This window comes from Lonchura striata, chromosome 4, assembly GCF_050655825.1.
Source record: "Lonchura striata isolate lonStrDom1 chromosome 4, ASM5065582v1, whole genome shotgun sequence".
Classification (NCBI taxonomy): Eukaryota; Metazoa; Chordata; class Aves; order Passeriformes; family Estrildidae; genus Lonchura; species Lonchura striata.
The window spans coordinates 7,554,649-7,580,074 of NC_140706.1; the positions used below are offsets into that span (position 1 = coordinate 7,554,649).

Consider the following 25,426-nt stretch of genomic DNA (forward strand, 5'->3'; position numbering starts at 1 on the left):
CCCTGATCTCCTGTGTCCCCTCACCTTCTGCAGTGTCCCAGGATTGTCTTACTTGCTGCTGAGCCAGGAGGAGCACGTGCTGCTCTGCTGGCCACCCCAGCCCGGCCACTCGGCCAGAAGATGGATCCTGCTTGAAAGCAATGACAGGTCACCTTTGGCTCCAGCCAGGCATCTGAAATAAATAAGTTGTCCAAACTCTCCACTGATGGCACAGAAGAAGTTCTTTGCAATAGGGAAATTGTCTTCTTTTAAGCTGGCAAAACGCAGTGCTTAAAATTCCACATGCAAATTATTCTGAAACTGAAATGAAAAACTAGACTGAAAGAGTCCATTCAGGAAGCAAACACAGGAAATCAGAGAATCACAGAAAATCACAGAATGAGAGAATCATTTGAGTTGGAAAAGATCTTTAGGATTGTCAAGTCCAATCAAGTCCAACCATAGAATTGCAGAATCACTTAGCAAAGGGAACATATATACAGTAATTCTCCCATTGCATTCTCCTTGCAGCCCTCATGAAGGCCACTATCTCTGTGAAATCCACTTGATTAGTGGGCTACTCCAATTACATTTTATTTTAGCAGTGGCTTGTTTAGTTCACACTGGATATTGTGAGCAATTACTCTGGGGATTTAAGGTACTGGGATATCTACAACCCATCCAGTGGGTAAATGCAGTTTCCAGTTCCATCACAATTGGTGTGTGCTGGAAAGCCAGACACCAAATCAACATTTCACAGACATCTGTTTGTGCCTGAAGATGTAGATGTGTCCTTGGATACCTTCACAGCCTTTGTCGCATGTCTAGTTGATGCTGTTCAGGAAAACTTGTTAGCACAAAATATTCAGAGAGTTTAAATAGCTCAACCTGAAATAGTCCAATGTGCAATTTTGCTCACAGGGTTTTAAGGAATGAAAAGGGCTTTTGAATCAATTAACATAACTTTTCTCATAGGACACTGCATTTCTCCCAGTTATGTGATATTGGGATGAGGATTTTCATTTGTACAATAGTAGAGTACTTTTCTGTCTCTAGAAAGGCCACCAATCTTGATATGAAGTCACTATGGGATGGAGAAATGGCTGCTTCTCTTGCCACCTTTTTCTTCAAGGGTTAGTTACCTTCATTGTTAAAACTCAGACTTCATCATCAGCTTCAAATTGTCTGTCTTCAGCACTTCAGCACTTAGACATTCACTAAAATGGTCTCCATAAACTGAGATAACCCTTTAGAATCAGGTAGTTTCTTCATGAGTGGATGTGTAGATGTTGTAACCAATTCAACCACTTCATTTCCTTTGGGCTTGCTGAACAGAGTACTTTGTATGTCCCAGGTGTTTTGCCTGTGGAGGTATTTTCTTTAATCCTTAAATCATTGTAATGGTATTTCTGTCAATTATAGGCACCAAAGCTGTGTGTGTTTTTACACTGTTTGGGTAGAATTAACTCCATACTTAAAGTGTTTCTGGTCCCTACTAACCCCTTGGATAAACCATGACAGCAGAACTCAGTCTGATGAGTTTTACCACAAACCTCTTGCCTCTGGATAATTCTGAACAAATTTTTTCTCTTTTCCCCCATGTATGTACTGCATTACAATATATTTTATCACAGTTATCTGGCTGACCATGCAGTTCTTATCCCTGGCTGTACTACCAACTTCAGACTTTTCCCCAGATTCTCTCGGTGAATTTTTTTTCCCAATTTCATTCATAAAATTTCTGACAAATACTCAGATGGTTCCTATTGCTATGTCTTGCTTCCAGAAACATCCAGAGGCTTTTGGGGAGCTGTCAGCATGAGATGGTTCTTATGCTCTTTAAAGTGCACTGACTACTGTGTTCCCATAACTCTCAGAGATCCCAGTGGAAACTGGAATCCTCAGCCTGGTCCTCAAGGCAATGTCAAAGAAATATATTAACAATTCTGTTGGATATTAAAAACACATTTCCCCACTCTGTGGTGTGATTGTAAAGACTGATTGGCTAAGCATGAACAAAACTAAAGCTTTCAGGATTTTTAACATATTTTTCCTCGTAATTTTAGTTTTATTTATCAATACCCATTTCAAATATTTTTATACTCCTTGCAAAATGTCATAGTGCATGTCATAACAGGGGAACCAGTATGCCAACAAATATGCTCTGCATAGTTTTTGCTTTCTGTAAAGATTCCAGTCACTGGGCTACATTAAAATAGCTGTACCACTGTGCTCCTTTAGACAGGCCATGGTTGGTGTTTCTCTCCCTGGGTGAGGGCTCTCCTCTGGGTGAGCTGACAACATGAGCACCCACGCTGTCAGATCCCTACGAGGTCCCAAAAAAGTCTCACCAAGGAAGTGGTTCTGGAAATGTCCTGCTTCTACACAGCTTTTAGAGTGCCTGGGACTGACTTTTCCTCAGGTACCAAAAGCAGCTGGACTGTGTCTCTTTAACCCAGGCCACCTGGCAAAGCACTGAGGAAATGAGGTTGCAGATGTTCCACAGTCCTTCACAATCTGAGACTTTCTGTCTGCTCAGTGAGCAAAACAGACTCATAGGAGGATAAATTCAGCTGTACACATGGCTTATGTGACTAAAACAACTGCACATATGTATAATGAGATAGAAAGAGGTGCATATACATGTTCATACATAGGCTGCTTTCTTTCTTTGAGGCACTTTGCTAATTAATAACTAAATAAAGGCTGTGCTACTTAGTAATTCAGTATCTTCACATTTTCTAGTTGCAATCTACTCTGAGTCTCCCCAAAGGTCCTACACGAGCACTGGATTACTCACATTGGCTCAGGCAGCAGATACTCCTGGAGTGCACTGTGCACCAGGGAACAGAAACACCAGCTGAACTGAAGGGAGCAGTGAGGTTTGCAAGAGCATCCACGCTGGGAAGCCCGGGATGAGCATAAGATAATTTGCATTTTCTTCCAGTTGGCATAAGAAACTACTTGCCATATCTTCAGCTGGCAGAAATCTGTGCAGCTGCACTGGCTTCTGATCGATTGATTAGCTTCAAGCAAACTCTGCTGATGCAGGTGATGTGATCCCTCACAATGACAAATAAAAATGGTCACACATCTTTGTGCCACACCACCCAAACCCTTCCCAGCAACCAGGTGATGTGATCCCTCACAGTGACAAATAAAAACGGTCACACATCTGCGTGCCACACCACCTAAACCCTTCCCAGAAACTGTGCAGTGGCAAAGCACACCAAAACTCCCAGTGGCACTTGGAAGAGAGAAGAGGCAGGAGGCTCCCAGCAAACTCTTTACTAGAGAAACACAGGCTACTGAGACACATTTTTGTCTCTAGATTTTCATTGGATCATAGAGTAATTGGAGTTGCAAGGAACATTTAAAGGTTATCTAGTCCAACCTGCAATGAGCAGGGACATCTCCAGCTAGATCAGGTTTCTCAGAGCAACCATCGTCCTTGAATGTTCTCAGGCAGGGGTTATCTACCACCTCTCTGACAAAACTGTTCCCTGGGTTCCATTGCCCTGATTGCAAAAAACTTCTTCCTTAAATGTAATCTAAATTCACCTTCTTTTAGTTTAAAAGTCCCTTCTTGTTCTCAGTGCTCCTCAGTGGCTACTTGGTCACATCCTGCACTTTCAATCAGGGCTTCATCTGTAGTGCAAGATGCAGCTCTGACCAAAAATGGGCTGGCTATGATTACATAATTACTCACTTTCCAGCTCAGAGATAACCTAAACCACCCATCAGGGCTGAAGATCAGACAGGTTGCTTTGAATTTCAAAGACTACCAGGTTCACAGTAACCCTCTGTGAAATCAGTGCTGATTTCTAACAAGCAATAACAAACAGTGATATCACCATTCATAACTAAAACACCAGTCATAACTAAAACAACTGCACATATGTATAATGAGGATGAAAATGTTTGCTAGCAAATGTTTTTGGAAGTTTTTGGCTATCTGACTTGATTGATTTACTCTTCTGAATAGTATCATGGCACCTATGGCAAAGTTGGACTAAAAAGATTGAAAGCACATAATAAGGAGAGCATGTAACTTAGCAGCAGGGACTGCCTTTGGTTCTCATCTGTAACTTGATAAATGAGAAATAAACCCCATGTAACTCAGAAAGAAAAGAAAAAAAGAAGGCAAGAAAAGTGAAATAAAAATAAACCCTTGAACTGAGAAACCTGGGTCAAGAAATCCAACACTGCAAGAACAGAAAGTGCTTCAATCTGTATTATTGTTCAAGGCAAAGGTGACATGCCAGGTCTGGGGTGGGACTAAATTCAGATACAAGTTATAAGCAGTGCCAGTACTCAGGAATGCTGGAATTGTTCTGCTGAGATTTCATTCACAGCAGTGTGCATCAAAGTGAGTACCAGACAGTGCACTGATGGAAATTGGTGGGCCCAATGCAGTTTTTTCATTCACGGAAATGCATAGCAAAGCATGTACCCACACAGCATGTTGATGAAAATTAGTAGAGCTAATGCAATTCATATGATGAATCTGACTTAAAGAAATATTGCTGGCATCACAGGATGTCAGCTGGGGCTTTTAATTCCTAACTGGACTCGTTCAGACTGGCAGCTCTGTCTGGCTGGGCTCAATGCAGGTGTTTTTCCACTTCTGGCTGCTATTTTTCCCCAGGAGGACATGGGCCAGACCTCCACCGGCCTCCCTGGGCACAAGGTCAGTTTGGGGGGCACGTGGGGATGAAGGGGAAAACTTTTACACAGCCAAACAGCATTCTGGCCTCCAGCTCTTGAAAAAGATTCCACTGTCTGCCAAGCCCTTCAAACTGCCCAAACACTTTGGAAATTACAGTATCTCATTTTGCTGCCAGTTGGGAAACTTGTTTCACTGCATTAACTGTCAGAAAACAGAACACACTTTTTCTGGGGAAGGATATCATTATTATCAAAGTGCAGAGTTAGACTCTGAGCACAGCTTTGTGGTGTTTCACTTATGGCTCCCCACGAGGGCCCTATATCTAAAGGCAGCACAGGAACACTTCTGCATTTTTGTCTAGGCTGAACACCTACACTTGTACCAACTATAGAGCTCTGGCTTGTGTCTCCCACCCACAGCTCACATTTCTCTTGGATTAGTGTTCTCCCATCAGTGCTATTAATGCAGTCACATCAGGAGATCCAGTTGCTTTGTGGCCTGGAAGGCCCTTCCATCCCCATATTAAAGCCCTCTAGGCAATAAAATAGTTAGGCCCTAAGGATTTTCTTGGAAATGTGCTCTGAATGAGCAAACAGAAAAGAAATTAGTGCTTTGTTGATCCTCCTGGATCTAAGATCACCTTTTGCTTGGTTTACTAAGAATTAATATGCACTAATAGGGATAAATGGGAAGTTGAACCAGCTTTAAAAAGTCTTCGTCACATGATGTCTTTTAATATACCCAGTGAATATTTCCAAGGCACGTGTCTCTTTGCAAGCGGAGGCTCCAGTGAGTGTCTGAGCCATTTTGCACACATCTTAGATGCACTTTCCTCACCATCCATGCCAGAGAAATCTGGATTTGGGATTCCATTCAAAGGGAGAAAATTAACTTTGGACCATGAGTGCCACATGCTGGTCCCATGGGCAGAACAGGAGGGCAGAACTGGTATTTGGGCATAATCAAACCTCCCTTCCCTGGATAGGTGCTGGCTGCATGGAGAGGATTATAATATGTACAATTTAATAGGTGAGGGAAGAAGGCAAGAAGAACCAGCTCTCCAGCCTGGATTTATCTGACCTTGGTTTAGGTGTAGGAAATACATGGATGTCAGCGGGCCTGTGCCCATATAAAGCAGTAGTCTGAGCAAAGCAAAGCTTTCTTCTCCCTCCAGATATTTGTTCAGCTCACCAAGATCTGAGTCACAGATTTGTCTCTACCTCCATTTATTATGAAAAGAGCCCATGGCAAATTCATTCCTAACTTACACATGCTAGCAAGGTGTCTGTGTTTATATGGGCAAATCTATGGGATGAAGCTATATTTGGATATTAGCCAGGAAACAGTCAGGGACAGGCCCTCTTATGTGGTCAGTCATACTCATCTAGTATGTAACTGTTGTTCTTATTCTGAATAAACATCCAGCAACGATGAAAGTCCTCATCACACCAAAGTGCTGTTTTCAAAGGGAATTGCAAAATCTGTTTCCTAACAGGGTTTCTAAACACACAGCCTTAAACTTATGCTCTCTGAAATCAATTACAAAACTTATAGGTGACTTTTTTCAAGGCTACTTGAGGCCCATAAACTGGTATGCATGGCAGAAAGCTCCTTGAACACTGGCTTGGTTCAATGATTTCTCTTCCTTGGTTTCCCCTTCCCTCAAGGCTGCTAAGCTCTGAGTTTTTAACAAGCTGACACCTCTGAATGCACATTCCTGCTTACCTTCCCAAGGTGCTGCTCCCTATCATTTGGTCTTGTGAAGTTAATTTATGAAATTTAAAGAAAATATCAGACAGTGCCAAGGTCCCAAGGGCATAAATAGGTGTTAATGTCCCTGCCCAGCTTTCCCTGAAAGCCCCACACACACTCCTACCTGTGTTCCAGGACCCCATTCCAGCTCAACCCAGGGACATCAACACCATCCTCAGCTGGTGACAGTCTTGTCTGCAGCCTCATCTCCATTTGCTCCTGCCTGGACCTTTGAGTGGACCCTGGGCTTTGATCCCCAGGACCACCTCTCTCCATTTGGAGAAGGTGCCTATTTGATCCCAAGTGTTGGCAGGATTGGTCATTAAAGATGTTGGGTGTTTTCTGGGTTAACATGAGGTTACCTATAACCTTAAAAAAAAAAAAAATTACATTTTTCATTGATTTTGTCCTCTTGCCACAGTATTGGAAGCAACCAGAAGAAAAAGCAGAGCAGCAAATTCAGAATTCACCTTGAAGATGGATAATTCTGTGGAATAATTCTGTCTTCTTTGAAGGAAGACATACAGGAGCTGGGCTCCATCCTTCCCTAAAAGTTAGGAATGGGGATGACTTTATGACTGATCCCATTCATAGGATCTGAATCAACTGCATTGTTTTTATTTTGTTTGATTAATTACATGTGTCAAAAGCTTAATTTCAGGGTCATGCAGATGAATAAGTTAGAGATTGTAATATCCCCTGGGAATGGTGGGCACAGTATTATCCAGGTGCTCAGTCTAGACCTGAACTGCACTCCCAAAAGGCCACATTATTTGCAGGGACAGGAGACAACATCAAAGTCAAAGCAGGACTTGGATTCCAGAAGGTGGTGGAAAATAAAACACCCATCTCAAACCCCATGCCTCTGTTCTGTGAATAATATCAGGAATATGTCTATATCTCCTAACTGCACTGCTTAGCCTCTAGAGATACCAACACCTTCCATTATGCCATGACCACACTGAAATAATTCCTGCAATTTCTCATCCTGAAATAATTCCTAGCACTAAAATACTCATCACCCCTACACCACCTGTGGTCACTGAATGCACCTTACAAACATCAAAATACTTTCCAGCATAAATCTTCAAAAGTCTTCAAGAAACTGTTTAACAGCTCCTTTTACTTTTTACCTTCTGCACTAAGAAAGGGAAGTGGCAGTAGATGTTATGAACTTCAGGTATTTACCACCAGGCAGCAACTGGCAGAACAAGAGGACACAGTCTCAAGCTACGTCAGGGAAGGTTTAGGTTGGATATTAGGAAAAAAAAATCACTGAAAGAATAATAAAATACTGGAATTGTCTTCCTAGGGAGGTGGTGGAATCACCATCTCTGGATATGTTTAAAAAAAGACTGGGCTTGGCACTTGGTACTATAGTCTAGTTGTGGTGTTAGGGCATAGGTTGGACTTGATGATCTTAGAGGTCTCTTCCAACCTCATTACTCTGTGATTCTGTGATTCTGTACTTCCACTAATGGTAGGCCACAAAACTGACTATGAGGCCCTATCAAGACATACCACAGGCTGTTTTCTAGTCAGTCCATGCAGATCTCTCTATTACCAGTGAACAGTTAGACAAAAATGTCCTTTCAACTCTGTCTGCCTGGAAAATTCATCTTACTCTTAAAATCAGTTGGAAATTGTATCTGGAAATCATTGGATAAGTTAGTCTTAGGGTAGTGTTTTCTGGCACAAAAATAAGCTAGGCTAGGAAAATATTTTACTCTCCGTAGGGTCATTCACTTCTATGTACAAAATACAACTCATTCTTTAATGGGAACAATTGCCTCTAGAAATGTGAATCATTCATGGGTGGTGCCTACAGCTTCAGTCTTGAAAGCAGTGAGAAACGTGAGAAGGTCCTGGGCTGAAATGGGGCTTGTGCTGACTGAAATGAAGCACATCAAGTGATGGTCACTGTGCCAGGCACACATTCCTCAGGGGGCAGAAACACAGAGCCACCAGCATCACCCCAAGTGCCCTGGAGCAGTTTGCATCTTCACAGAAGGGCTGTGAGGAGTTCAGCCACTGAGCACCAAGTAACTTGTGGGGATCCTCATCTGGACTGATCTGCTCTGCTATTTGCAAAATCTGCTTCCTCCTCTTTCTCATTACTTCACGCCATACTGCCCATCCAGTTGAGAGAACCTGGCCTCAGTTAGTGGGACTTTTAAAAGATTTCAAAATGAGAATAATTTGGGATTATTTGAAGCCTTTTGCAGAGTAAATTGCAAGCAATTCCTCCCACTCTCACGATATTTTCCCAGGCCAAAGACAAACATTTGGGACTATTGGTTCATATATGCTGTGGATCTTCAACACTGAGATTGGAGAAATGCACACGGGCTGAGTGGCACCTGGGCTGACCTGCAAACCAGTTCACTTTCCATGGAATGTTGGCATAACACAGAATGAGGGGCAAAATCTGCAATCAACTTCCTTTGGCCACAGTCTTGAACAGTGTGTGCTGAAGGGAAATTATAAAAGCAGCTCTAAGAAGGTCAGAGAAATAAGTGGTTTTCAGCTGCATCCAAACACAGAGAGAATTAGTTTGTACTTTGCTGCTCTGTGCATGTGCAGAAATCGCCAAGGGAGCCAATACAATAGAGAAACAATACACCTGAGGAGCCCAAGCAGGGGTCATTGAGGTCAGGGAGACACTTCCACCATCTTTTCCAGGAATTCCCCTTGGATTAATCATAAAAGCTCAACCTCCAGCAGTCTCAGTATTTAAAATATGCCCAGCACCAAAGACAAGCACCCAAAGCCCACAGTTCCATGTTTCAGCAGGTTAATTTTGTTGATGTGCCTATACCAAGAACAAGTTCCTCCAGGAAGCTACCCCACTGCCTCACTCAAAGCATTTAGTAGGCCAAAAAAAAAAAAATTAAAAAAAAAAAAATAAAAAAAAAAATTTAAAATCAACCCCCAAACCCTGCTTTCTAGAATCAGAAACCATAAGGCAGAGAGTTCCACTTTGTCACTATCTGCCGAAATATATAAATAATCCAAAATCTGAAGTGTGTGTTGGACAGCACCCTCAGGCTATCATTTTACACCCAGCTGTTATTCTCAGAGGATTCTCAGTAAATCCAGAAATAGACCCAGCCGGGAGTCGGGAACATGCTCAGAAGAGAATGTCGCCATATGGCAGCTCCTGACTGTTGCATAAATGTATTGATCAGCTGAACCAGCTTCAGGATGTCTCTATTAAGGACAGTAGCATCAAGGGGATAAGTAAAATTAACAGAAAGACGAAAGAGCACCTGAACTGTCTGTTCTTTTCCATTTAAGCATCCTCTTGTCCAAAGTATGACACCAATTGTTTGAGAAAATCTGTTAGTTCAGTTTAAATCTCAAGCTTAAAGGAAATTCCTAAATAAAAATCAAACATAATAATAATATTTTATTGCTATGACAACCCAGAAAAGCATATTAGCAATCCAAATGACAATATTCTTCCTCCTCTTTCATTGACATTGGCAAAGAAAGAAATTATGTTGGAGTTTTTAATGTAAGTTTTCAAAAGTGAAAGATGATCACACATTAAAACCGACCATGAAAATAGAATCCTGAAAGAGAATTTTCTTTAGCTGTTTAAGCAGCTAGTGAGTGGGTTTTGAACTGTGTGCTTTAAGCCAGAAAGGAACCTGTTGCAAAACAAGGTCTCCCATTCACCTGTGTGACCAAGAGAAAAACCACTTTGTCACAGAGTCACAGAATGGTTTGGGTTGGAAGGGACCTTAAAGATCAGCCAGTTCCAACCCCCTGCCATCAACAGGGACACCTTCCACTAAACCAGGTCACTCAAAGCACCATTGCTGTCACCAATAGTCCAAGACCTGCTCAAGAGCTGCAGACTTTTAACTTGGTCTGGGACACAGAAGTCTTCATTGTGTCCCCTTTGGTGACAGGTGGCACACCTGGAGCAGCAGGTCACAGGAGGGGACAGCTGCAGTGGGCCAGCTGAATGAAACGGGATGGAGCCAAAATGTGGGGCTCCTAAAACTATGTCCTGCAGCTCAGAATCTTGTAGGGACCTCACCATGCTCTGACAGCAGAACCAAGCAGGAGCTGGTCAGGATGGCTCAAATGGATGTCAGCCACCAAATGCCACTTCCTCAGAGAGTGAGATTTAGCAGGACTGGGATGATAAAGAAGATAGAAGGAAAGATATTCTGATTTCAAAAACAGGTCAAACATCAGGTATTAGGCTGCATATTCCCCCACGCTTCACTAACAGAACAGCCTTTCTCAGAGCGACAAAATGCCCTTTTTCTTGCTCTCTTCCTGCTGGAATTGTCTGAACCCTGAGGAGCCTGTGCAAACGTATATTGTCTCCCCAGAAGTTTGGGGGTGTCTAAAGACAAAGGCAGGGCACCTGGCAGGTCCACATAACAAAATCATCCTTGGCACAAGACAAACTCTACAGGAAAACCTTAGCATGGTGCCCAGGAATTTCCTCACACAACTTCCCAACATCAGCAAATGGATACATTTTTCTCCATTTTAAGTGTGCCTGCATGGTTTATCGTGATATTTCAGACCCAGAGGCATGATAGGGCCTGGGGTTTAGTTTTGGGATTAGCTTGTGCTGAGCATTCCTCTCCATGAATAAAGAATGGCACCAAGGAGCTCTGTGTTGAGGTTGATCCCAGGCTCTAGATGAGAGGATAAACCCAGGTTTTCGATTGCTTGGGACTGTAGTTGCTGTCTTGAACTTCTGGAAAAGCTGAAGCTGCTCACCATGACACCAAGCCAATTTCATAACTGGGTGACCACTGAAGAAGTAAAGAACAGCAAACAAACTCGTCCTGAAAAGTTTTCTGTATTGCGTTTTGGGTTTAAAATGTTTGCAAAGAAAGTTCTGTTAGTTTAGAGAGCTGTTGGCCGAAATGGATACATTTTCCAGGGAAGTCAGCCAGCTTTTAAACGAGGCCAAATCTGTTTCCACATGGAAATTGGCTCATTTTTGGAGTATAGATGAGTTTTGCATAAAATATATTGAATTCCTTCCCCCACCCACAACCATATACACTTTCATGCATCTTGATGGGAGAACTGCTATTCCACCATCACAGGGAAATGCAATTTCAAAAAGTGCAATATTATGTAATTAAAATGCCAGTCATATCAGTATGGATGAAACAGAGAGGAAAAAATATCTGGAAAACAAAGATTATCCAATTCAGTCAGCTCTCAGAAATGCTTTTTCAATCTACCTAAGCTCTTCCAGAAGCTGCACATTGGTACAACATTGTTGTTCTTTCAAAAAATAATCAAAAGCCTCAGCAATAGAAAATAAAGTTTGGGAAAAAATCCACAACCCATGACATAACTATTAACAACTGTGTGGTATATTGCCATTAATTAGCAAAAGGCTAGTTATACAACTTGTTCAACCTTAATAGACTTCATCCTGAGACCATTTGGACTGCAAGTTTGTTCCAAGAAGCACACCCTCCTCGAATGAGGAGTATCATGGCAAAAAGAAAGATGTTTTTTAATACATATGTACCAAAGGACTGAGATGTGCTGAAAAACACACAGCATGTCCCAATGCCTCTCTCTGAAGTGTCTGCCATTTGGAATATTGTAATTTAAATACTTTGCCTGTTTAGTCTATTTTAAATGGCTTCATTCAAGTCATTATAGGACTGCAGGGAAATTCTCTGGAGAAACTGGAAAAAAATGGTTTGGAAAGTATTTCAGGTTCAGAATTCTCAGAATGCCCCATTTTAATTTTTTCAATGAAAGAAAAAAAAAGCACCACATGCTGACAATTCTACAATATGTATGTATAAAATAGATAGGAAATAAATAGTTGCTTGACTCAAAAGTATATGGCTTAAAAATTATCAAAAATATTTCAGGTGGTCTGTATTAAATGCTAAAAGAAAAATTCTGACAAAAATTGTCAACGTTTTGTCAATTTACATGGCCTGGAAACCCATTTCTTACCCTCCTGTAATCTTACATCCTGGATCAATTGTATCTTTAGTACAGGAGATCCTGATGCTTGACTGATGGATGTGAAACCTTATTCCAGATAAGCCTGGCACTACAGCAATGTGTAATTGTGGCACTCACAACCATGCTGGGTATGAGGAAGAAAGCTGTGCAAACATGTAGGAATCCCAGTTCATCCAACTCTTGTCTTATGGAGAAAGGTCATTGCTTCATTAAGGTGTTCACTAAATATACAAAATGTTCAGAAAGCTTAGAACTTTGATCTGGAAATAGTTGTAGGTGCTATGAAGGGATGAGGGAAATGTTTAAAAATGATCGAGGGAAACAGATGTTTCTCCATCCACCACCACTAAATCAGTCACTGGCCCAAACTAGTATTTAACACAGGTGATTTTCCACAAAACTAATCCTGCTTTCATTCAGAGCATTCCTCTTCCAATAAAAGTCCATCTGCTTGCCTTGCTTTAGACACCAGCATAAATTTTGGCTTGTCCAAATGGATCTTGCAAGGGGGGTCTCTGCACCAAGGCTGAGAGAACCACATGCTGCTTAGTGAGAAATCACAGAGCTGCTCACAGCTTGAGCTGTCTGAGTCACCAGCTGATGAGAAACTTGACTTTTTGCTTGATTTTTTTTCTTCCCTGTTCTTTTTAAAGCAAACTTTAAAAAATAAATAAACCCTACAGGCAAGCAAGTAAGCAAGCAAACTTTCTCATTTCATAGGCACCTCCTCTGAGCCATGGTTAAATACACCACAAAATCCATTTTCTCAGGGATTCTTTTCATTTATTTCCTGCTTGACTCCTTTTGTTTTTCCACAGGCATTAGTGTCATTTTCTCCTCCTGCACACAGGCTGTGAGCATTTAGTTCATTCTCTCTGACTTACACAGTAAAGGGCTACCAACTGTTACGTGCTCCAGCAGCTGCATCCAATTCCCCTTTGCAAACAAGGAGCAAAGGGACTGAGAGGGTTTTTGCTAAAGGAAGGTGATAGCAATAGTTTTGAGTTATTAGGTTGCAGACTAAGGGCAGAAGTCTTGGAAATCAAATCAACCAGGTCCTCCTTTTGCAACCCCAGCCATAATTTAAGGCCTAATATCACTGAAACACCCTGTGATGAGCCAGGGCTGAGACCCCAGCTCCCTGCTTTCCTTCTCTCACAGCTTTTCTCCACTCCCAGCTCATATTGGTCATGAAGCAGCAGACCCAGAATGCTGCTGATGGACCAGTCAATAAACACAGATAATAACTTAAAACTCTTAACTCCATGCAACTGTCCAGACAATTATCTACTTAATGTATTTACATCATTCTTATTATGTCTCATCAGCTCCCATGTATTAATGGACTTTATCCTCTGCAAGTGCCTACCACAATAGGACAAAAAAAATCATGACAACATTTGTTCCTATTTTTCTTATGCCAGTGTTCTTCTGATCATCAAAATAGTTTTTTATCTTTAAAATGCTGCAAAAAAAAAAAAAACCCATGCTATCAACAAAAGCAAGTTTGTACTGGAAAGTTTACAAGTTCAACAAAAGTAATGCTTCTGCTTAACAAAACTGTGATTGCAAAAGAACTCAAAACATTTATACTGCCATGAGTGTAATTTAAGGATATTTATCCTTTGCTCAACCTTTTACAGACAAAATGGTGTTTCACCCTGTCTATTATAACATTTAGATTGCAAAATCTAATAGAGTATTAGCAGTAAAACTACATTGTGAATACTAAAGTTGCATTACAATACTGCAGCTTTACAAATAGATCAATTATTTCATAGAAATGGCCTTTTCAACTTTTTTATCATCAAAAATTGATTGTAAGACATAACTTGTTTAATGCCAGTATGTAGGATAACTTTGTTTATGGCATGTATTTTAGTTCCCCATTACGTCTTAGGAAAAAACAGGTCAGCATCTTACAGGAAATAAACCAATGATAAAATCACTGGTCTTTTATTTCATAATTCTGGATTAACCCAGAGTTTTTGCATCAAGGTATGGCAATTCTTGTAGTCTGGGGACCACTATAGACTTATACACAGATTTCTGCAAGCTGAGTCTATCAAAGCTTAGTCAGGATGAAAAACATGGGAGGATGTTTTTCTTCTCTCTGATTCTGAGACAATTCTGGGCAAGTACTTGGTAGAGACTTAAGTATACCCAGACCCAAGAAAACACACTTGGTTCAGGGTACCACAATTTTCACGCCACCTAAGAAAGAAGATCACACAGATCAATAAAATATATATCTTCTGAAATAAATTGCTAAACAAAAATCAACATTGTCATACATAACTTGAATCTACATGTTTTTTCAGCTTTAGGCTTTCTTTGGAAAAATCTGTTATGTGTTCACCCACAAAATCAACTCTCTTTTTTTCCTCTACCCTTAACACACATTTTACCCACAAAGGGTGATACGTGCTGTTCAGTTCATGGTCTCATGGACTGGAATTGGAGGTGAAAGTTGTTTTGGGCTAAAGGAGTATACGGCTGATGTATTGCTTCCATTTATTATTTGATCTCATTCTATTGTGTGCTTCCTTATGGCACACTCAATAGGTCTGCAATCATGGGGAACAAGATAGAAAGGGTAGGGCAAGGATTGTATTTCCTGCCTTGGCTGGTGAATAATTTTTATTAGAGCTTATTTTGAAACACAACTTTGAGATAAGAATCCAGCATGAAGGATTAGAGATACAATGTTCTGGGCTGAAACCTACAGTTATTTATTTTAGCTTTATGTAAGCAACATGAAGAGTTAATACACTGTCCACTTTTTAGCGGCTGAAATGTTTGAGCTTTTGTTAAAAAAAAAATGGGAAATGATACAGTGCTGTTTAAAAAAATTGTTTTTCCAGCTCCTGTGGTACAACAATTGTTTGATATAAACTTCCATGACACTGTGAGCTTCCTCTCTGCTAATAGCCCAAATGTTCTTTTTGCAGCAGGAGGAAAGTGCTTGTGTCCAGGGATAGATCACACCAGCTGCCCCAGAACAAGAAGCCCCACAGTGGTGCCAAGGCAGGGCTCGGCAAGGACACCAAACCATGTGGGTTTGGCACTTACTGAGCATGGAGGAAGGGATATGTGCATGCAGGGGAGGGGAAGGGAGGGTCTTTTTTAAAGGAAAAGCCTTGTACAGTGTGGCTTGTGAGGGAAGACATGAAGTAGAAAATTAAATTTGCAGCTATTTGCTCACAAAGCGTTGTGCCTGCCCCAAAGCCCTGAGTGCTGCAGGAAAGGTGGAGGGGTTTGCACCAAAGCAGGTGAGATGTGAGTAGAGGTTTCGTCCATCTGAGGACATGGAGAAGAGGTGACCTGCAGCTGAGACCATGGCAGGCGGCCAGGGACAGAGTTGGCAAGAGGCTCAGGGAGCAGCATCCCTGCTCCACTCCAAGAAGCATCACTCCCCTTATGGGGAAGGGCGCCCTGAGATGTGGATATCCCACCTCCAGCCTTGGGGCTGGGCAAGGCAGAGGGCAACATCCTCTGGCAGCAGGTTCCCAGAGATCAGAGGGGCAGAGCCATGCTTTGATCAATGTGTCTCTGTCAGCTTTTGGGAATTAAGGCTGAGGAAGTGAAAGAAAATTTGCAGCGCAGCCACATGGCTCTTGGAATAATAAAAACCACTTTAGAAGTTGCAGGCTAGGACAGGCCTGGTCAGAAGTTTTCAAAGAAACCTTCAACTCCTTCTTGATGTAGCTTGTTGAAGTGGAGATCTTGCCAGGCTTTTACTCATAAAAAGAGTTTAAAGATCCCCCCAAAAAAGTCTTGCCTAGGAAGGCAGGTTGCATGAACTCAGGTCATCCAACATCTTCCTACCTTCAGCTGCCTGGTGGGGGTAGTCCATGCCTGACTTGCAGCTGTGCCCTTTACACACACAACTCGACTTGTGAGCAAGAAAACCTCATCATGGACCCTGACTGAAATAGACCCTGGGACTCTTCCAGCCCTTTGGTCCAGGAGTGCAAGTGTAGATGGAAAGGTGCATCCCTTCCCATGGGCCTCCAGGCAGGCTCCTCCTGCCTCTGCAGGCACGGGGAAACCAGCCAGGGCCACCAAGGTCCCTTTCCTCAGGTGTCTCCTACCAGCCCTGAAACAAGTCCAACATGCACAGCCCTGAGCTCTTTGAGGAGTCAGTCCCTCCAGCTGGGGTCTGCAGAGCCCCAGTCTGGCCTGCCACACTCCCTGTGTCCCCAGGGAGCAGGAACAGGCACAGGAGCACTTATCACGCTCACAAAGCCCTGCAACACCCTGACGTGCCATCGCTCAGCCACTCCCTGGACTTCTCTCTGCTGGATTATCCAAAGCCCCAGACATTTGATCTCTGCACACTTTGTCTCAGGCCTTTTTGGGCCCTCAGCTGGTCTGTGCAAGCAGATGGGATGGTGCAGATACTGCAACTCTAAAATGGAGGCAAGTGGTGAAACTCTTCTGCATCACATACGCAGCAGTTAATTTGGGATGGCAAAAAGCCCACAGTGGCCGGTTCCTGTGTCCTGTCCAAAAGGTGATGACATTCCTGATTGAAAACATGATCCTACGCACCTCACAGACAATTGCAGTCACAGGCTAAATTCTATAAATCTATTTTCACAAAAGATAAAATCTTCCCTTGTATTTTTTCCATTGCTCAATTAACTATTGTTTTGCTCAGCATGTTTTAATCATAAGTAAGTTCATTAATAGATGTACTCTTTGGAGTCATGGGGGACTCTGTGATATAATAGCATTAATCTTTCTGAATAACATCATTAATATCCTTTGGCCCTTAAAGGCACCCACTCTGTCTCCCAGACAATTATAAAACTTTGTTCCATGATACTGAATGAGCTCATCCAGATAAAATGACTACAATGCATGTCTGCATAATATTGCTGTTGGTTGAATTCTATTTATTTATCCTACTGGTCAGACACTATTAGAACTTATTTGTGAACATGTTGGTTCTTCTGCTGTAAAGCCACCAGCTCAGCTGGCTGCTCCCACCTGGATCTCAGGAGACCTGTCCTATAGAAGGGTCATGAAAGAAGAAGATCTAGAAATCCCTAGGATGGAAGCTTTTTGACGATTCTCTTCAAAATAATCTAGCACCTGTTTGACCACTTGAGATGTATCCTGGTAGAGGGACACCCATGAATTCAGCAGGTTTGGGAGTCTTGCTAAGTTTACTCAGCATTTCAACCAACCTTGCTAAAACACAATTCCCAGTTTCTGAATGAACTGGCACTTTTCTGCCCAGAGCAGCATCTCCACACAGTGAGAGGCTGGGCTGTGTCTATTAAGGATTACCAGCACCAGACATGTTTGAATATATCATTACATTTTCCATCCAGACACTTGCATCTCCCCATCTTGGAGTCAAGATTCAAACTTCTGAAGAATTTGGGTTTACATTTTATTCATCCTACTTCCTCATTAGAAAAACAGACACACTGCTCTTCCCTCCTTTATACAGCAAGCTGGGAACTATAGATAAAAATTCCTATACAGAGGTGAGATATCTGAATTTTTTCATGAGTGTACTGGGTAGCTGCTGTGTGCTCTGAGCAGAGCAGCAGAGTTTTGTGGGCTTGCTGTGTTTATTCTGTCCATATTTGGATGGGAAGAGGCATAGGCAGTAGATGAAAGTAGTTCATATAATAAAACTGGGTTTGGATGAAACTCAGCAGTATATTGCTGCTTCGTTTTAGCACTCCTGAAATAGTAAGACCTTGTCAAATTCACTCCCAGAGGAGAGGACCAGGCAGATTTCAGCTTCAACATGTGCCACATAGTTGCACTTTGCCATATTTGCTCACATTATGGCATGTATGTGTGGAGGAAGAAGGGAAGAATTTCCCCATTTCTAAGCTGTAAAATGTCTTTCAACACCTCTCCCCTTTCCTGCAATAGCAATTTGTCATTACTGGCCACAGGGAGAGGCGATTACACGACTGCAGCCACTCCATCTGCAAACACAGCCACCCAAAATGTGGGTCCAGCTGATGTTTAAGCAGGGGGATTAAAGGGTTTTTTTCTTAAATTCCAACTTGCATCTCAAAAACCCCCCAAAGCAACCCAACTCTTCTTGCTCCCTATTTAATTTCCAGCTATGCACAAATTCTTGAATATAGAAACACAGCCTTTTGAGCAAGGGCTTCATATGTGCTCCCACAGACATGATGCACTTTGAGGCTGCAGGTTACATAACAGGAAGGGGAAGAAAAGCATTTCATGGACAAGGAACTTTGCTGAACCTTGAGCACAAGAAGGAGTGGTCAGATGCCACCCACTTACTGAAGGACAGTGTCCAGGGCCAGGCTGGATGGGGCTTTGGGCAACCTGATCTAGTGGGAAGTGTCCCTGCCCAAGGCAGTGGAGGGGTGGAATTAGATGATCTTTAAGGTCCCTTTTAACTCAAACCACTTTGTGATTCTGTGATTCTGTTTGCAGCTTTGTAGTCAGATTTATCTAATGGGGAAGCTGCACTCCAATATGACAATGTTTAAAGTTACCTGGAGTCTGAGATCAGGGAGGAGGCATTGATCAGAAACATCCTTTTGCTCATTCCTGGCTTATTCCAGTAGGAGCAGGGGACACAACCACCCTAGCACCTCCAGGCCACTTCTCCTGGAGGCCAGAATCTTGATTTTAGCAGCAAGGAGACTCCTGGGAGCAGAATGTCCCCCCAGTCCCTGCAATATTAGAACCAGTAACATCTTTAGGTGTTTGTTCTGTCCAGTGTAACTATGTGGGGTGAAGGGATGCAGCCATCTCACTGGGCCCAGCCCAGCACATGACACAAGGGTGTCCTGCTAACCAAAACTGAACATGCAGTGACCTGGGTGCTCCTCCTTGCTGTGCTACAGCATTCTCCTGACATCAGGAAAACCTCAGTGCCAGAAATGCTCTCTCTATGAAGTGGCAATAATTCCTTTCTCCCACCCCTGTGGGCTAGTCAGCCCTTTGGGCAGGGCTCTCATCTGGCTGCAGCTGTGCAGGTGAGAGTGCACAGTGGGAGCCCTGGTCCCAGGCAGGGCTCCAGGCACAGCACTGGAGGCTGATGAGCAGGGCTGCTGCCTGTCCTGCCCCTTCTCCAGCCCAGCCCCTGCACATCAGGGCTCCAAGCTCCCTGTCAGTGATATCTGCAGGGTGCCACAGCCACCCGTGCTGCTGACCCCACAAAAGGTGGGTGAAACAAGTTTTCATCACACTCTTTTCATCCATAGGAGCATGCAAGTCTACAAATACTGGATAAATAATTCCTCAGCTGCATCTGAGGCACAAGCCAGAGCAAACTCTCTGCTGACTGCAGACCTGTTGCCTCGCAGCTCTCAAACAACATATCTGGTTTAAACCTACTTTCAGTGCCTTCATCCAAATGTTCCTGCCAAAGTTCATCTCTCTGAATATCCCACTCCTCTGCCCGCTCCTGCCTCCTGCTCCCTCTCCCTCCATCTCCCTTCCCACGGCCGTGGGAACAGACTTCATCGCTTGAGAAAAATGCCCTGCTCATACCCCCCACTGTTGCTTGAAGCAGACAAAAAAATTAAAGTCTTTTGAGCAGAGAATCCTTGTCAGGACAAGAAATAATACTGACCTCAGTGAGGATGGCACGTACAGCCAGAGAGGTGGCTCAGGCTGTGTGTGCTGCACCCAGCTGTCTGTGTGACTACAATACAGTGTGGAGGATATGGAATATAATTTCCCTCTCCATTTACATTTAATACAATGGCTTTGGACCACACATTATTTAAAAAAAAAACAACGTGAAGTCTCAGCACTTGGCTTTCACTAATGGCTTGTTACTCTTCTAACACTGTCACTTCAGTGAAGAGTGACAGTGTGATTTGTCTCTCTCCCAAAGACTGCCCTTGCCTACTTCCCTACCCTGTCTGAAATCTACTTTTTAAAAATAACACCTCTGTATAACAGTGGGAGGACAGGACCCACATGGGTGGTCTCTTATAATGAAGATAGAGTATCTGGGAACAATATTTTAATGTGTTTTTCTTCTAATTGAGTTTTTCCAGCCTTTGGGATAATTATTTCTACCAATTAGCCCAGTGGTATTGTTAGCTGGAGGCAACCAGACCTTCTTCAGGCCTCTGACAGAGGTTTACAGTATGCACAATGGTGCACAGTCCCGTTTATGAGAAAAAAATTGCCCCTCTGCTCCCAAAAGTATGGGAAACTACTCCATTATGAGACAAACATTTCCCATGGAAATTGTCCTGAGAAGTTTCAGAAGGGTCCGTGTTTCAGATAAAAGCAAGTGGGTCGAGACTGTGAACTACAGCTCAGGAAAGAGGGGATTGTCCCTGAAAGGGGGAGTGGCACAGGAGAGGGGAGACAAGGGACAGCTTTGGCTCTTGCACCCTGCAGTGTCCCAGAGGAGATGCTAAACCCACCACCCTGGGACCTACCTACCCCAGCAATGGAAGAACAGGACAGGATTTAACAATAGGAAATAAATTAAGAGTGAATTTCAAGCCTTTCTTTGCAAACATAAGAGCTAGACACTTGTTTTTCCTAATAAATGGGAGCTGAAAGGTGATGCAGGTGTCAGAGCAGTGGCCTTGGGGACTGCTGGAGTGGCTTTGTTTTACCTCAGTCCTGAGCAGGACACTTTTTAACAGTCTGCTGTTAATGCTGGGGAGAGAGGCCTGGCAAGAACTCAGTGCAAAGCCCATGCAGCAAAAATATATAATTGTTATAAAGGTAAAGACTAGCAAGGAGTAATGTATAATCTGGTAGAAAATAGGCACAACACTGGATAATTTCAAGCCACATCTTACAGGACCAAAAATATTTCTTTGAGCTAAATTCAGTGAGTGAAAGCAGCAGAATTTTTCAAGTCAAAGATGAATGAGGCCTTTACATAGCCTGAAATGCAAATGACCTGGTGATGATGGACATATAAATATGAATTCTTACCTAGACTTAAAAAAAATCTCCTTAAGTTTTTAAAGAAAGTAGGGGGGGGAAATGTTCCTTTGTAGAAATATCTTAGTGGAATCCTTTTAATTAGAAAATGGTCATTCCTGGCAAAGGAAGACATTTTTGGAAGCAGAAGAGCATCAAAAGAGATGTCTCCAAATTCAGGATTTTGAAGGGAAATCCTTTAAATATGGCTCATTTTATGAACTCTTAGATGTCTGTTTGCCTCTATCTTCCTCACCTTCCTTCCCTGCCCAGTAAATTCTCCCTATACTGGAAGAGTCTCTGAACTACTGATGACAATTTCAGTGCTTTAACAAAGAAGCAGAGAATTTATTACTAAGATAAAAGTCCCAAATGTCCATTTCAGCATGTGCTAGATGTCCTGGTAGTCAGTCCTCTACACAGCAAATATCTCCACACAGGACCACAAAGACTGAGACTCCAATGGAGTCACTCACATGATGACCAGGAGGTGTGGCACAGAGGTTTGGGCTGATTTCCCTGAGGATTACAGATCCAATTAATGAGAATATCAAAAATACAACTCATTCACATCCATTGTCCTTGCCATACTTCTTTGTTTATTAAATATTTTATAATATGTACAAATTTATCTATTTAAGGAGTGTGCCTCTATTTGTCATTGTTTTTCCTTGGAAGTAATGGCACCATTTTTTTCCAAGGACTAGTAGTCCTGTGAGTAGAAATCAGGTAATCCATTTGCCTAGACCATTCCCAGTGCTGTCTGTCTGAGTCTTGCTGCCAAATTTGCAGTCATAGAGACTCTACAATACTTTCTGTTAATCTTCGTTCCATCTGAAAAGTGAGAAAATAAGGGTGAGTGTCTTAAAAGCAGAACTGGATGGATACAAAGGAGGCTTTCTATCTTGAAAAAATATTGTTTGATCTTCCCAGGTATCCTTTACATTTCAGACCAACAGTGTCAAGTGTTTGGGTCCCAGTTTTAACTACCTCAGGCCAGTCTGTACTGGCTTTTACAAAAGATGAGCAAACTTTATTATAGTTCCAGGTAGGGAAGGGTTTTTTAACTGAGATCACACCATAATAAATTTCCTGGTGTCTGTTCTAGCAGAGTTTTAGTAAACTTAAAAGATGGGTGGAGGGAAGAAAAAATATAAAATCCCAACTACAAAATCTTGAAGCAATTTCTTTAAGAGATGCCTGTCTCAGATTATAAGAAAGTCCCACTGTGGCTTTCCACAAACTGCTACAGAAAGTCTTAAAATAGTGGATTGGGCAGTATTCAACAGGGACAACCTGGATCAGACCTAATGCACATCCATGCAGGACATTTTTAACATGTAAGCCAGCATCAGATGCTTCAGAGAAAATTCATGCAGCTGTGGGATAATCTGCCTGCCAGGACAATTTCATCCTAAGTCTTTATACTGAAACACTTAAACCCTGAAGAATGAGGTCTGATAAAATTTCCAAGCCTCTAGTTTTGTTAGCTTTGGAGTTATAGTTCACTCTGCACTTGCTCTCAATATAAAATGTCCAATTCCTAGTTGAACCTTGCTAAATCCTTAGCTTCAAAGAGGCTCAGTTTCAACAGTCTACCTAGACTTTGTCAAAAACGTAAGGAGAAAGAAAAAAATATTGCAAGTGCCTTAGGTATCAGAAACAGCTCCAAGAGAATATAACACTGAAGAAGATAAAGAAGCACAACTTCAAAAGGTCAGAGAGCAAACATCTGAAACAGCTGAAGAAAAACCATCTCTCACTCCAGGTTTAAGATAACTGGCAGAAGAAAACAATATTGAAGGATACCTGCTTCCCCCATGCAAAATTAGGTTTCACTGGTAAATATGCTAACCTGAAGCTGTTTAATATCATTTTTTCAACAGATGTTGGCTACGTTTGCAAATAGTAACTCCAGGAAATGGTTGAGGTGGATGCAAAGGTACTTGGAAATACTTTATAAAGCACTGCAGCTTTCCTGCAGGCAGTGGAACTCTGCCAGTTCACAAGATGAAGATCTGGCCTACTCATTAAAGGTTTCAGATCTTCAAGGAATGAGGTAGGCATATGTTCAGAGTTGAGCTCCCTGACCTAAAAACCCAAGGAGAAAGTAGCAGAATGGAGCAGCACATCTGAAAATCCCCTGGATAACTGTAGGTCATAGCTCAGAGGGGCACTGACGATCACACCTGGTTCTTTCAAAGAAGAAACTGTTCACATTTCTAGAGGGTGTACTGGAAAAGGGATCTTAATTTTGCATATCTTTTTGGGAGGCAGAGAAGGGCACTGCTAATGAGATATGGGAGCCCTGCTTCTGCTGAAGTTGTGAAATGGGCCCTGAATATCTGTGTAAAGAAGAAGCTGGTCTAAGGTAGTGAAAATCAGGGCATTAACTTTAGATTAAAATATATATAGTCATGCATTTCTCATTCTACACAGATATTTCTGGGCAGAATAACACTACAAGAGATCACCTCAAGTGAGGGCAATGCCCTACCTAGTCCTATCAGTGCCTGAGAGAAAGCAAACATAACATATGTAGGTCAAATATTTCCATGATATACCCCCAAAAAGTGCAGTCAGCCAGGGATTTACCAAGCTGGAAGAACACTTTATTTAATAACTGTTCTTGGACTCTTCCTCCTTGAAAATGCCTTTTTGAACTCATTTATAATTTTGGCCTCCACATCATCCCTAGCAATGATTTTCACAATTCCACCGGGTGAAAAATTAGAGCTTTCGTAGAACTTATTTTTAAACCTGATAATTTGATTGGGTGCCCTTGACTTTTTGGGTTGTATTCACCTTCTCCACACTGCTGAGGATTTTATGTGTCTTCATTGCCTTCAGCCACCTCACTTCCAAGCTGATGGCTCACAGCCTACACATGAAAGTTGTTCCCTTCTTCTCTGTCCTTTTTGCTTTTCTTTGTGCTAGTTCTCCTACATCTTTCTGAACATGAGGATGACTAGGATTACACTTTATATCCAAAATAGAAAAGGACCCATTTGTGTGTATTTATTTTCTCACAGAAAAGTGCATTTTAACAGAAGATAATACAAGATTTGCCAAGATCTCTGAAAAGCCTCATTGATTTTATTGTTTCTTCTCAAAGTAAACCAGTTTTGCAGGACTATTTCCTTAGATCCTATAGACTTGGCTCTTTTTCCAATAAACTTCAAAGCGAAGTTCTCGCTTACTTTAGCAGGCCCTTTGCTTCAGCACTTGAATTGCATAATTGTTAATCCAAAACATCCTGCCTCAGTGATGCCAAGCACTTTAAAATCAAAATACACCAAAACTTGGAAAGTTGTACGAGTCACCCCAAAAATAGCCATGCTGCCATTTTCCAGCAGATACGATTTAGTGTTGCAGTCAGTTCCTGGTGTGTCTCTGGATAATCTCTTGCTCTGGGAGGTGTGAACACTCTCATCTTGGGCTCTGCAGCAGGCAGCAGAGCTGACTGCAACACAAGCTCCCAGGAAACCAGATTTCTGGAGTCATTGCTGGGGCAGGGTTAGACAGAAAAGTTATTGCACAGAGGCACAGATTTCACAACATTTCTTCATTCACCACAGCTGATGATCACTTTTACTGATTCAGTTCATTCACAGCCCACCCTGTTTCTCCTTGTGCTATTTATTTTGGCTTCAGGGTGTCAGGTGTCACACTCTGCGTGTGACCCATGACCTTGCTACCCCTGTGCTGATCCACCTGCCCTTCCTCCCTGCCTGCATCCTGCTGGGTCGCATGGGTTGCTCTGGGCAAACTAATTTGTTGTTTTGGGAGGCACTGAGGAAGGACCAGCCTCCCCAGGAGATGTTCTGAAAGTGTGGACACAGCAATGTCCTTTGCCAAAGACCTTACAGCTGGTGTAGAGTGGTGAAAACAATTCACACAACAAAAGGTTTGAAGTACCAGCAGTTTTCACGTGGCAGAAAGGATGGACTACTTTGTTCTGCCCAGTCCTAGGGACCATGAAGCGAATCCTGGGAGATACTTAGAAGAACCTCACTAAAAAGAATAAGAATTAAGAATTAATGACTGGATCTTTACCACCAGCAAGTAGAGTTGCCATGTCCAACACACTTGGCAAAAGGCAACCTTCAATTCATGCAGGATCAGACCTGTTTAATC

At 42.3% G+C, this 25,426-nt stretch overlaps 1 long non-coding RNA gene across 12 annotated transcripts in view; it reads right to left on the bottom strand.

Moving 5' to 3' along the window:
• LOC110473294 (uncharacterized) overlaps window positions 1–25,426 on the bottom strand; it is a 92,608-nt gene that overhangs the window by 43,414 nt on the left and 23,768 nt on the right. For 8 of the 12 annotated variants that reach the window (XR_014954643.1, XR_014954641.1, XR_014954644.1 and 5 more), the window contains one exon: window positions 25–300. The exons of 1 other annotated variant lie outside the window; for it this stretch is intronic. This is a non-coding gene — a long non-coding RNA (uncharacterized LOC110473294). The remainder of the gene's footprint in view (window positions 1–24; window positions 301–25,426) is intronic. 3 more of the 12 variants (XR_014954650.1, XR_014954649.1, XR_014954646.1) reach the window with 3 other exon arrangements.